Raw genomic sequence first — 12,475 nt, 5'->3', positions numbered from 1 at the left:
GACCACCTACACGAATGCCGTTCGGGAGTTATCAAATACCGAATAAGGGGAGCATTCTAACAGTGAAATCTTTTGTGTACCTTATGTAGTTTTAATTCAAAACCCCACGAACGGAGAACGGTCAGTGCCACAATTTCCCTGGAACAATTTTGGGCTTCAGCCTCGTGGCAGACCTGTCATGCCTTCCCTGTGATGCTGATTAAAAACTACCGAACCGATCTGGGTGATTTTTGAATATGTTGGTGACCCAGATCAGGGCTATCCTGGGATGTGACTTTTGTGGTGTATTCATGTATTTTGAGGGTACTTTTGGGGTGTCTGTAAATTATGTGTGTGAAGAAACTACACTTTTTTTTCGTTAACTTTACATTTTCCTTGTTCAGTAGATAAAACTACCGAACACCAACACCAGAACTATCTTCCCGGGCAAAAGTACAGGTTGGAAAAGCTCCCTGCGCACAGCTCACATCCTCGAAAGCCACAGCATTGCGTATAAGCAAGCGATTAGTTCAAGAGCCTTCAGACCAAGCACTGGTCCCATTCTTCAACGGGACTCCTGAGTGTGATGCTGTAGACTGTTTGGAAATCTGGGGCCGCTGGGATGCAACAATGTGGGCCTTGAGTCATCATCGGTACTGGGACAGTGTCCATGACATGCTGGGTATCGGCTGAAACACACTTGGCTCCTAAAAAATCCAGCTCTCTGCTTTCTCGTTCCACCATACAGCACCCAGTGGTATTAATTATTCTAAGCCTGCCATATAAGCCAGGTATCATGTATCTGTTAAGCTTGTTTCACCACCTCCCTAGCATAAGCAGCTAGATTACTCCCAAAATTCAGCACGTATTATTCTGTTTTCCTTTATTGTTTTAATTTTTATTTCTTATCCTCGCTAACTGTTAGGTAGTAAGGCACACATATTGCCTCTCTGTTGATTCTCTACTGACAGGTATGATACTTTGTTGTATGTGCTTACCACCCATCTGTACAGCCACCTACATGCATGTCCTACTGTCTGTCATTTATTTACTAATCCTTAAGCAAGGCTCATAGTAACCTGTCACCGACAGTATAGATCGCACAGTATCAGACCCAGTATAAGTACCCTGACAGACATGCCAGACTAGCCTGAAAAAGCCTGTAAGTTACTTATTAATTATTATTAGGTTGACTAACTCAACTAAGATACCTAAACTAAATAAACATGTTTATTATAACTAAAAATGTGCAGTTCAATCTTATGCAATGACATTGTAATGTTTTAATATGCCTGCAAAGGCCTGATTCTGCTATTGTGTCATTACAGGTCAGCTTGCACGTAAATGCACCAAAAATAAAGAATTAAAAATAAATAAATAAATAAGTGCAAGATAATGCATCTTGGGCGTAAAAACCAAAGGGCAGAGTATGGAATATTTGATAGAGTCCTAACCTCAACATCTGAGGAAAGCGATTTAGGGGTGATTATTTCTGATGACTTAAATGTAGGCAGACAATGTAATATAGCATCAGGAAATGCTAGCACAATGCTTGGTTGTATAGGGAGAGGAATTAGCAGTAGAAAGAGGGAAATGCTCAAGCCATTGTACAGAACACTTGTGAGACCTCACTTGGAGTATTGTACACAGTAATGGAGACCGTATCTTCAGAAGGATATTGATAGAGAGTTCAGAGAAGGGCTACTAAACTGCTTCATGTATTGCAGGATAAATCTTACAAGGGAAAGTTAAAGGATCTTAACATGTATAGCTTGGAGGAAAGACGAGACGGGGGGATATGATAGAAACATTTAAATACATTAAGGGAATCAACACAGTAAAGGAGGAGACTATATATAAAAGAAGAGAAACTACCACAAGAAGAGGACATAGTCTTAAATTAAAGGGGCAAAGGTTTAAAAATAATATCAGGAAATATTACTTTACAGAGAGGGTAGTGGATGCATGGAATAGCCTTCCAGCTGAAGTGTTAGAGGTTAACACAGTGAGGGAGTTTAACCCCTTAAGGACCAAACTTCTGGAATAAAAGGGAATCATGACATGTCACACATGTCATGTGTCCTTAAGGGGTTAAGCATACGTGGCATAAGGCTATCCTACGCTTAAGATAAGGCCAGGGACTAATTAAAAGTATTTTGCAAATTAGGCAGTCTCATTCCATGTTTCTATGTTCTACTGAAGGGACACTCCACTGCCAGTATACAAATAATAAAAAACACTGTTTAGCAGATATATCCCAAATGAAAACTTGCATGCATTTTTTCATTGGAATTATATCTAAAAATAGCTTGCAAAAACTGCAGATCTGCTGCCTTTGCAAGCCCTCCTCTTCTAGCCCCACCCAGACTTTATGTGACTGTTCAATCACAGACTTCCTAATGTTACTCAATGAGAAGTCTTTGCAAGGCAGGTGCTCTGGGTAATTGTTGTCTCTTGAGTTCAGTGCAAATTAGCAAACCAAACCAGGAAGTAGCACGACCTGTTGTCTGCTTAAAAAGCCAGAGGGGGTGTAACCAGTATAATTTATAAAAGTGTTAATTTATATTGAAATGTGCAATTTTTGCAAAATGAAAATAGGACACACTTTTCTAACATAAAGCTTTACAGGAAGCTGAAGTGCTTTTGGGGTCTGGAGTGTCCCTTTAAATCAAATCAAATATTAATATATAACTGATTTCTGTGTACTATGTTGTAACACGCATGGTGTTTGAAATGCCAAATTTCCAACACATCATACCTTTATTTTTTTTTAAGATTTCATTGTTTCTCTGGATTTGATTGCTTATGAAATCAAACATGGTCTTTGATGTGTTCTCAAACCCTTTCAAAGTCATCTGCAAAACTCACTGAGCTCAAATAAGGCTGAGTATGTCTGCAATAAACACATCACTTTGTAGCCAGGTGCCTTATGAACTTTTGTAGTTTATTTTCAAGGCATTCCCTCTTCTCTTGGCAGTAGCAAAGGGTTAAATATTTGGAGAATGTGCGTCTGTACTATTGGGAAGAATTTTCTGAATTTTATTTCCAAAAAGGGTGAACGAAACTGCCTCTTTTGAATCAGTGCACCCACATCTATCCAAAACTTATGAAAACCATATATACTTTGTTTTCAGCTTGCCAAGTTAGTATTGAATAGCTGGACACATAGTTAATGTGCTATAATGGTTTGTATATTCAGTATCTGTCTACACATTTTACTTTGGTGCTTGCCACTCAAATATACCTAATACAATCCATGTTTGAAGTAGGAACATAGCAGTTGGTTCGCACTCTCTTTGGAACATTACAGCTGCATTTAATGAGCTCTTGGTTTGAAGTCCTAGTGAAATGGATTTATTAAAACAATGCTTTTCAGTGAATTTTCTGAAATTACTTAGTTTTTTTTACTAATAAAAATGTAATACGTCCATGCTTGAATAAATGCCAAACACATGCAGCATGTTTTTAAGAGTTTACTTGGGCCTTAGTGAACTATATATAATATACAATGATTTATTCACTAAACAGTAAGTGGTAATGAGCTGATAATCTACTTAAAGTGTTGCTGTCTGCTGTAATGGTTATGATGCCAGGAGTATCTTGGCCCTGTTTCCTTGTAATGAAGCCATTTTGCAATGGTTTGTCCTGGGTCTATGCCGGGTGTAGGATGTCCAGAAGCTGGAAGTAGATCCCGCCCGCATTTGTTGGCTGAGGGTGCCAGCTGACCTTTCTCAGTCATTAATGCATTTCTGTGCACTCACAAACCTATCTCTTACTCTCTCAAGAGGGTCCTCACTCCACTCTCACCTTCCAATTTTGCTATTTTCCCACCCTGTCACTTGGTTGACCTTCCCAACACGGCCTCTCGATTGTAAGTTCGTCCAAACAGGACCTTCATCACCCTACTGATCCTGTACAAATGTGTAATTGTTTAATTGTTGTTAAATTTCACTCTTTACGATATTGTAAAGTGCCGCAAATAAGTAAGTACTAAATAAGTTATAATAATTAGCCAGCCCGCCATAATAACTGGACAGTTGTGGTTATGATGTTAGTAATAACCCATTAAATACAGTAAAAATTTAGATGTTTCCCCAAATTAAGAGGTCTCCCAGGAGCCCCTTAAGAGTCCACCTTTTGAGATGGAAGGCTAAGATTCCTTTTAATATACACAAAAACTGTGTAAAACCCAAGTCAGGCAAAGTTAAAATATGGTGCAGGGTGTATAGTTACCACAGATAATAGTTACCACTTCGAAGAGGAGAATGCAACCTCTTCAAAGTGGTAACTATTATCTGCCTTCGATAAAACATAAAGGGAATCATATTGCAAACTTTTAATTACAATAGTGAATAAACACCTATCCAATTGAACACTCACAACATAACTGGCACAATTAAAAACATCAATTGTGCAAAAAAATATTTTCTGCCTACACTTAGGCTAAGTCCCCAGGTTATGTCTACTCACAAAATGAATTATTTATGGAATTTAATTTGTTATCTCTTTTTATTATCCTTGATGGTATTTCAGCTTGATGTTATTTAATATATCTCTTTGTTGAAAATGTATTCTATTTATACATATCTACTCCTTATACATTGATATATACACATATATTTATGGTTATCTGTGAAATATTTGTATGCATCCACAAATTGACCAAAACATGCAATACTGCAGTTAACAATTTTATAATAGTCTACTAGGTTTTTGATTTATAAATATAGTCTTATTTGTGGATGCTTCCCTCTTCTATAACGCATTAGGCACAGCCCCCTGGTTTTATGACAACCTCGGGTTCCGTGTCCGTTTGCGCAAACTATCAATAAAGTTGGTTTGCTTTCAAAGGTGGTATGCGCGGGAGGTGATTACTGAGCGCCATGATGCATGACGTTCGGTGCTGTTAACGTTCAGTGAACAGCGAACTTCTGGCGAAGTTACGAAGGGCAAAACGCGTTAAGCATATCGACTTCCGAATGGACAGTCCAGCACGCAGAATAATATCACACCTAGGACTAAGGATAATGCTTTTAATTGGGCCAATTATTTTGCGTGTGTTCAACTGTATAGGTTTTAATTCACTATTGTAATTACAAGTTTGCACTATGATTCCCTTTATATTTGTTTTATTCTCCTCTTTGAAGTGGTAACTATTATCTGCCTCACATTTGTTGATTTTGGCACCCTGTACTGTATTTTAACTTAGGGATTTATACAGTATTTTGTGTATATTATTTGGAGGGATCCTAGGGAGTGTTGCCATTATCAGTGGCTTGCCTGCATGATTCTGCACTTTTATTATCCCACTTACCCGTTATCTATCTTGTCTAAGATCCCTTTTAGAATAATTTAGGTTTTCTTTTTTTTTTTCTTTTTTTTATTGAGAAATGTTGCCTTTTTTTTTTTATTCACAGGTTTTTAAAAACATAAAAAAGGGGATTTTACATTTTAGCTTAAAATAGCTGAACTGTAAATAAACATGTCTACAAATGTTTGTGTTCCAGTGAGGAGAACATACTTGTGAGAACTGATAAAGCATTTAAGGAATTGAATGCTTTATTTTTGATAAATTTATGGCTTGGCTTCATAGAATCCCATAAAACATAAAAACCTCATACATTAATTTACAGAACAAAACACCTTGTATATCAACTTTGTATATTTAAGTACCCACTTTAGTGCTATAAATGCTCTCCTTGAAATAAATGTATCTTATTGGCTCTCTCAGGAGATAAACTTGCAAATCTATCATGGGCTAGTTACTTTGGCATTCTAATAAACTGCAAATGTGATATTTATATTGCAAGTTTGTTTATAGGTTTCATGAGGTTATCCTCAGTTTAATTGGTGTTTTATGAATCTAAACAATATATATTGTGAATATTAAATTAAAATGTTTATAAATGACTTTTATAATGTAACACAAATTATATCTGTGTATTTTGGTCACTCCACACAGCTGTATCAGTTTTCTCAACAAATTGTAATTAAACAATAATTTGAGGTATGCTTGGGGTCATTGTCTTGTTTGAAGCAGCCCCAGAGCATCACCAACCACCAAGCTTATCTGAAGGTATAGTGTTCTTTTTTCAGCATATGCTTCCTCCTCCATTCTTCTTCCTCCAGACACACTGCTGATCCATTGGGATGAAAAATTTAGTTTCATCGTTCCACAGAACAGAATCCCAAAGATTCTGTGGCTTATTTATATGATTTTGAGCATATTTGAACTGACTTTTCTTTTGCTTCGAGGTGAGTAGTGGTGTATATCTTGGTTTTCTGGCATGAAAACCTTCTGTGTTTAGTATGCGCCTTACTGTGCTCCCTGAAACCCCAGTGCCTGTTGTCACCAAGTCTTGCTGCAGGTCATTTGCAGTCACTTGAGGGTTTTTCACAACCTGCCTTGTAACCACTATTCGTCAACTTTGAACATGCAAACTATGCGTCCAATGGTGTCTCTAGGAACATTCAGTGTCTTCGCTACCTTTTTGTATCCTTTTTCTTGTTTGTGAGGGGCGATGACCTCTTATCTTAACTTTGTGGACCATTCTATTTCTAACATGAAGAAAAAAAAAAGAGAGAGAGGTCTGTCCCTATATTGTATTGAAAGAGATTGATAAAATACTTTATCAATGGAACTAAAAACACACACTAACAAATACTAAATCACTAGTCACTTCTGCCACAATAATGGATAACTGGGGCAGAAAAAGTGACTAAAACTAAATATGCTAAGTGAGGGATATATACAGACGGGAAGGGAGTGAAAAAAACATAAATGGACAAATACAGGGCAAAAACCCAGTAGGAGGTTAAGTAGATACGTCCCCAAAGTGGTAGTTGCACAGTGCACGCGATACAGTTGCAATAAACTGACTGAGTAGCAAGATTGTAATGTATCGGCACAGTGTAACAAAATCTATTAAGGTACGAAAATAGACACAATGTAAGCAGCACACCAAATGCTGCCCTAGCGTATGCAAGACTAGTATAATGTACTGTATGATAGCAAAAAATATAAATATAAATATGAGCAGCTATCCTGGTTAATGCCCCACAAAAGACCAGATCTAGTACCCTACCTCTAGAAACCCCGTTCAAAGAATAGAATACATGTGGGTCCTTAGCAATGTCACAAAAGGTATAGCCGTTAACCAACACTCTAATATTGATAGATAATGTATAATCTTGGTAGAAATCCTAATCTTTGCCTTCAAGGGCACCTGTCTCTAAAGAATAAATAAATGAACTGGCTAACTACTCTGTGAGCTAGCTGAAATAGCACTAAGACAAAGTAATGGTGGTAACAACTGCACTAATCTGTGCCTTCATGGGCACCTAACGGTACTCGTAACAGAGCTATACTGGTACACTAAATCTGGTTGAGTAGTCTATTATAATAGATCTAATAAGATAGTCCATAGGAAGGTCCTGGGTATAGCAATTATAGCTAAAAGGTATGCGTCTAAGGTAGCACAAAGTATATAGAAAATAGCACCGAACAGGACCAAGTGTCAAGAGCCCCGACGTGCATTTCGCCAAACAAAGGCTCATCAGGGAGAACTGACTCCCCGGACAAGGTGAGTTTAAATAACCCGCCAAGAGTCCTCATTGGACCATCCGCAAGTATGATGTCATCACCAATCGTTACAGACTATGGTGGCTCAGCACGATCAACAAAGTGAAACGTGCATATCAAGAGAGTCCACGTAGTCGTAATGTTTTGTATATACTCCATAGCAGCAAGATTACATACTGGAATAAAACTGATTAGTATATACTGGTCATATTAAGGATAATAAGAATAAAAGAGATGTAATTATAAGTGAACACATGTAAGAAGCCACAATAAGATCTTCCCAGGGATGAATCACAGTGTCCACATAAAGACTAAAGTAGCTATTACCAAAGTTTAAATTTATGACCTAAGTGTAGTGATAGTAAAAGGGAAAAGTTGATGCCCATATAAGTAAATATATAATGGATGTAATTGATGAATAATACATGTTTGTGACATGTCATAGCGGTTTGTGGTCTATCGCCAGAGTGAAAATAGAGTTGTAAGGGTGGGTTAATAGATAGTTGTATTAACTAAAGAGGATCAAAGTAATATTACTGCACTGAAGGTGCTGATCAAGTAAGGGTAAACTAAGATCACATAAAGTGCTTGTCATCAGGGAATGAATGCAGTATAATTAAATTATTCATTCAGTCCCGATGGGACCAATGTCTTAAAGAGATAGATCCATTTGCATTCCTTTTGCAACAAAGTTCTATTAAAATTGCCTTTTCTTGGGTTGGGCAATAATCTTTCTATTGCCTGAAATCTTAAATTTTCTGGTTTGCCTTCGTGGAAATTATTAATGTGTCTGGCCACCAGTGTAGGAGTAAGGATGTTATCTATAGAATTGATGTGTTGTAAAATTCTCCTACGGAACTGCTGGAATGTCTTGCCAATATATTGGGTGCCGCAACCACATGTTATTAAATAAATGATATGTGTAGTGCTGCAATTCACCAGAGCATTAGTGGCTACAGTGATTTTGGATTGTGTTGATTGGACAGTCTTAGCAGGTGTGATATACTGACATGCCTTGCAATGACCGCACCAGTACGTTCCGTATATTTCTAACATGCAGTCAAATGTGGCACTCAACAAACCCCAAGCCAGTTCAGGTATTTCAAGTGTTCCAGCTCAAGCACAACTGGTGCAACTAATGATTAGTTGCATCAGGTGTGCCTATGTCACGGTTAAGTAATCCCCAACACACAGTGTGTAACCCCATAGTTATCAAAGAACATATTACCAAACCTTGGTATGGTTGGGCTTAATAGTCAGAGGATAGCCAAGTTTATAAGGACACCAGAAATCAGGAGAGCGATTAAGGAATACAGTGGGACAGGATACCAGAGAGCAGAAAAGTCAAATACCAAGCTGAGTCAAAATACCTAGAAAATCTATGCAGACAAATGGTGGCACTAGAGGGAACTTTACAAGAACCACAATAGGGCACAGTACAAAGCAAAAGGCGCCATATTAATAAAGGAGTGTATTTTGCTTTAAGGCTATGCCCCAAAACGTTTGGGGTGGGTGAAAATTACGCAAATCTGTGTCATCTGCGTTATGATATTGATGTGCATGCGTCATGTCATAAGAAGGGGCATAATTACAGCGTCCACCATGGGACTTGCCAATCAGCTGGAGAGAGGAGTTAGCTTTAGTTACAGCTCCTCGTGGTCGTGCTAGAACAAGTTAAGACATCGTGACAGCTTGAGACAACACCTGTTTTGCATATTTGTGCTGTAGTGAGGGATTCTATTCAGGTGGTTGAATAATTTTTAGACTGGAGTAGTCATTATAAGTTGCATTTTCAGTTGAATGTGGGAAAACCACTTGACATATTCATTGTATTAAGCTATTTCAATGGCTTTTGTTTGATTTGGTGATAGCAAACAGCTGAAAGTCTGTAAATATTGACAGTAAACCTGATTTTTTTTTAATGGGGATTGAATATTTTGATTACAACTGTAGATTGCAATTATTAAATCATCAAATTAATCTCTTTAAATGGCAAAGTGGTATGCTGGAAAAGTCTGGCAATAGTACCAAACGTTGGACACATTCACTTTACTGACATGTCACAGTAAGGAACTAGGCTTTTTTAGAACATAGAGAATTAGTTGGTATAACTGAGGGGGTAAGACCATGGCATCGGGAACCTTGCATCTGTTCACCTGTTCATCATTTTGGCATTATTATGGAACCCATTAGGGAGCAAAATTGGAGTCACGTGTCATCAGAAAGGTGAACTTATTCAGTGAATCCAGGGCCGGTGCAAGGATTTTTGCCGCCCTAGGCAAAACATTTTTTGCCGCCCCCCCATATGTCCTGCCCACCATGTGACATCACAATGCCCCGCCCATATGCTCTGCAATATGGGCCAACGCCAGTCTTCACAAAGGGTCTTTTATCTGAAAAGACAGTGTGTTTACATTAAAAAGCCTACAGGCGCAGGCTATAGACACCAGAACCACTACATTATGCTGTAGTGCTTCTGGTGACTATAGTAGCCATTTAATGTGAGGTAAATTAGAAATTAGTGCCACTAATAATATATTGGATTGCCTACTTACCACCAGATGAGGACAAGAGGCTGATGATGGGCTCAGTCTGGCTCCACAGGTCTGGTGTAGAAGAGGCTCTCTGGAGACTGTTTTTAACAGTGCTCACAACAATTAACGAACAGGAAGCAGCTCCATTTTTTAGGGCCCCTTACACAGCTCAAGGTCTGGGCCCCCCGGGGGCATACGCCTACAATGCCCACCCATAAATCCACCTACATGGCCCATCCATGAGTTGGGGATGTTTTATGTGTGCAATTTGTGTAAGGGATGTAGTGTGTTTATAGGGGATGTAGTGTGTGTTTGCGTGTAAGGAATGCATTGTATGTTTCTGTGTGTGTGTGTAAGGGGTGCAAGGTTTGTTTCTGTGTATGTAATTTAATGCAGTGTGTGTCTGTAAGGGGGGCATTAATTATGTAAGAGAACGTAAGGGATGCATTGTGTGTTTCGGGTGTGTCTGTGTGTGAGTAGGAATGCATTGTATGTTTCTGTGTGTGTGTGTGGGGGGGGGGGATGCATTGTGTATGCGTGTAGTGTAAAAGAGAGGGTTTGTGGGGTAGGATAGGGACTGAGAGGGGAACAGCTCTTTATTTTATTTTATTTTTTAATTCATAGTGCTCTCCCCTCCGGTCAATTATTGATTTCCCCCTCCCTTCTGTCCCTCTGTGTTCTCCCCTTCTGTCACTTAGTGCTCTCCCTTGGCCCCCTGTTCCCCTGCAGTCCCCCCTTGGTGGTCTTCTCACTCCCCCCTCCCCCCTTAGTGGTCCTCCCTCTCCCAAACCCCTTAGTAGACCTTCCCCTACTCCCCCCACCCCCTTAGTGGTAATCTCCCCACCTTAGTGGTCCTTACCCTCCTCCCCTCTCCTTAGTAGTCCTCCCTCCTTACCCCCCTTTGATGGTCCTTCCCCCCCTTAGTGGTCCTCCCTCTCCCAAACCCCTAGTGGACCTCCCCTCCTCCTCCCTCAGTGGTCCTTACCTCCCCACCCCCGTTCCCCCTGTGTTCCTTCATCCCCCTCCCCCAGTGGTCCTGACTCATGCCTCCCCAAGTGGTCCTTACCCTCCCCTCCCCTAGTGGTCCTTACTTCCCCCTCCCCTCCCCTAGTGGTCCTTGCTCCCCCCTCCCCTCCCCTACTGGTCCTTACCTTCCCATCCCCTAGTGGTCCTTACTCCCCCCTCCCCTCCCCTAGTGGTCCTTACCCTCCCCTCCCCTAGTGGTCCTTACCCTACCCTCGTGGTCCTTACCCTCCCCTCCCCTCGTGGACCTTACCCCTCCCCTCGTGGTCCTTATCCCCCCCTCCCTCCCTCCCCTAGTGGTCCTTATCCACCCCTCCCTCCCCTAGTGGTCCTTATCCCCCCCTCCCCTAGTGGTTCTTATCCCCACCCTCCCTCCCATAGTGGTCCTTATCCCCCCTCCCTCCCATAGTGGTCCTTATCCCCCCCTCCCTCCCATAGTGGTCCTTATCACCCCCCTCCCTCCCATAGTGGTCCTTACCCCCCCCTCCCTCCCCAAGTTGGTCCTTAACCCCCCTCCCTCCCATAGTGGTCCTTACCCCCCCTCCCTCCCATAGTGGTCCTTATCCCCCTTCCCTCCCCTGGTGGTCCTTATCCCCCCCTCCCCTGGTGGTCCTTATCCCCCCCCTCCCCTGGTGGTCCTTATCCCCCCTCCCTCCCCTGGTGGTCCTTACCCCCTCCCTCCCATGGTGGTCCTTACCCCCCCTCCCTCCCATGGTGGTCCTTACCCCCTCCCTCCCATGGTGGTCCTTACCCCCCCCCCTCCCATAGTGGTCCTTACCCCCCCTCCCCTAGTGGTACTTATCCCCCCCCTCCCCTAGTGGTCCTTATCCCCCCCCTCCCTCCCTCCTCTAGTGGTCCTTATCCACCCCCTCCCTCCCCTAGTGGTCCTTATCCCCCCCTCCCTCCCCTAGAGGTTCTTATCCCCCCTCCCTCCCATAGTGGTTCTTATCCCCCCCTCCCTCCCATAGTGGTCCTTATCCCCCCTCCCTCCCATAGTGGTCCTTATTACCCCCCTCCCTCCCATAGTGGTCCTTACCCCCCTCCCTCCCATAGTGGTCCTTACCCCCCCTCCCTCCCATAGTGGTCCTTACCCCCCCCTCCCTCCCATAGTGGTCCTTACCCCCCCTCCCTCCCATAGTGGTCCTTACTCCCCTCCCTCCCATAGTGGTCCTTACTCCCCTCCCTCCCATAGTGGTCCTTATCCCCCCCTCCCTCCCCTAGTGGTCCTTATCCCCCCTCCCTCCCCTGGTGGTCCTTATCCCCCCTCCCTCCCCTGGTGGTCCTTATCCCCCCTCCCTCCCCTGGTGGTCCTTATCCCCCCTCCCTCCCCTGGTGGTCCTTACCCCCCCTCCCTCCC

General features: G+C 41.9%; 1 protein-coding gene and 1 long non-coding RNA gene across 2 annotated transcripts in view; one reads left to right on the top strand and one right to left on the bottom strand.

Annotated features, from left to right (window-relative positions):
* The window catches only part of LOC134608394 (uncharacterized), a 37,202-nt gene extending 36,774 nt beyond the window's left edge, over nucleotides 1–428 (top strand). Inside the window, exon 3 of the long non-coding RNA XR_010090739.1 lies at nucleotides 387–428. This is a non-coding gene — a long non-coding RNA (uncharacterized LOC134608394). The remainder of the gene's footprint in view (nucleotides 1–386) is intronic.
* Nucleotides 1–12,475, bottom strand: part of EMC2 (ER membrane protein complex subunit 2) — a 362,465-nt gene that overhangs the window by 89,765 nt on the left and 260,225 nt on the right. The gene's annotated exons all lie outside the window — the stretch shown is intronic.

The sequence above is a fragment of the Pelobates fuscus genome, chromosome 4 (genome assembly GCF_036172605.1).
Source record: "Pelobates fuscus isolate aPelFus1 chromosome 4, aPelFus1.pri, whole genome shotgun sequence".
NCBI lineage: Eukaryota > Metazoa > Chordata > Amphibia > Anura > Pelobatidae > Pelobates > Pelobates fuscus.
This window is presented reverse-complemented; position numbering and strand designations above follow the sequence as displayed.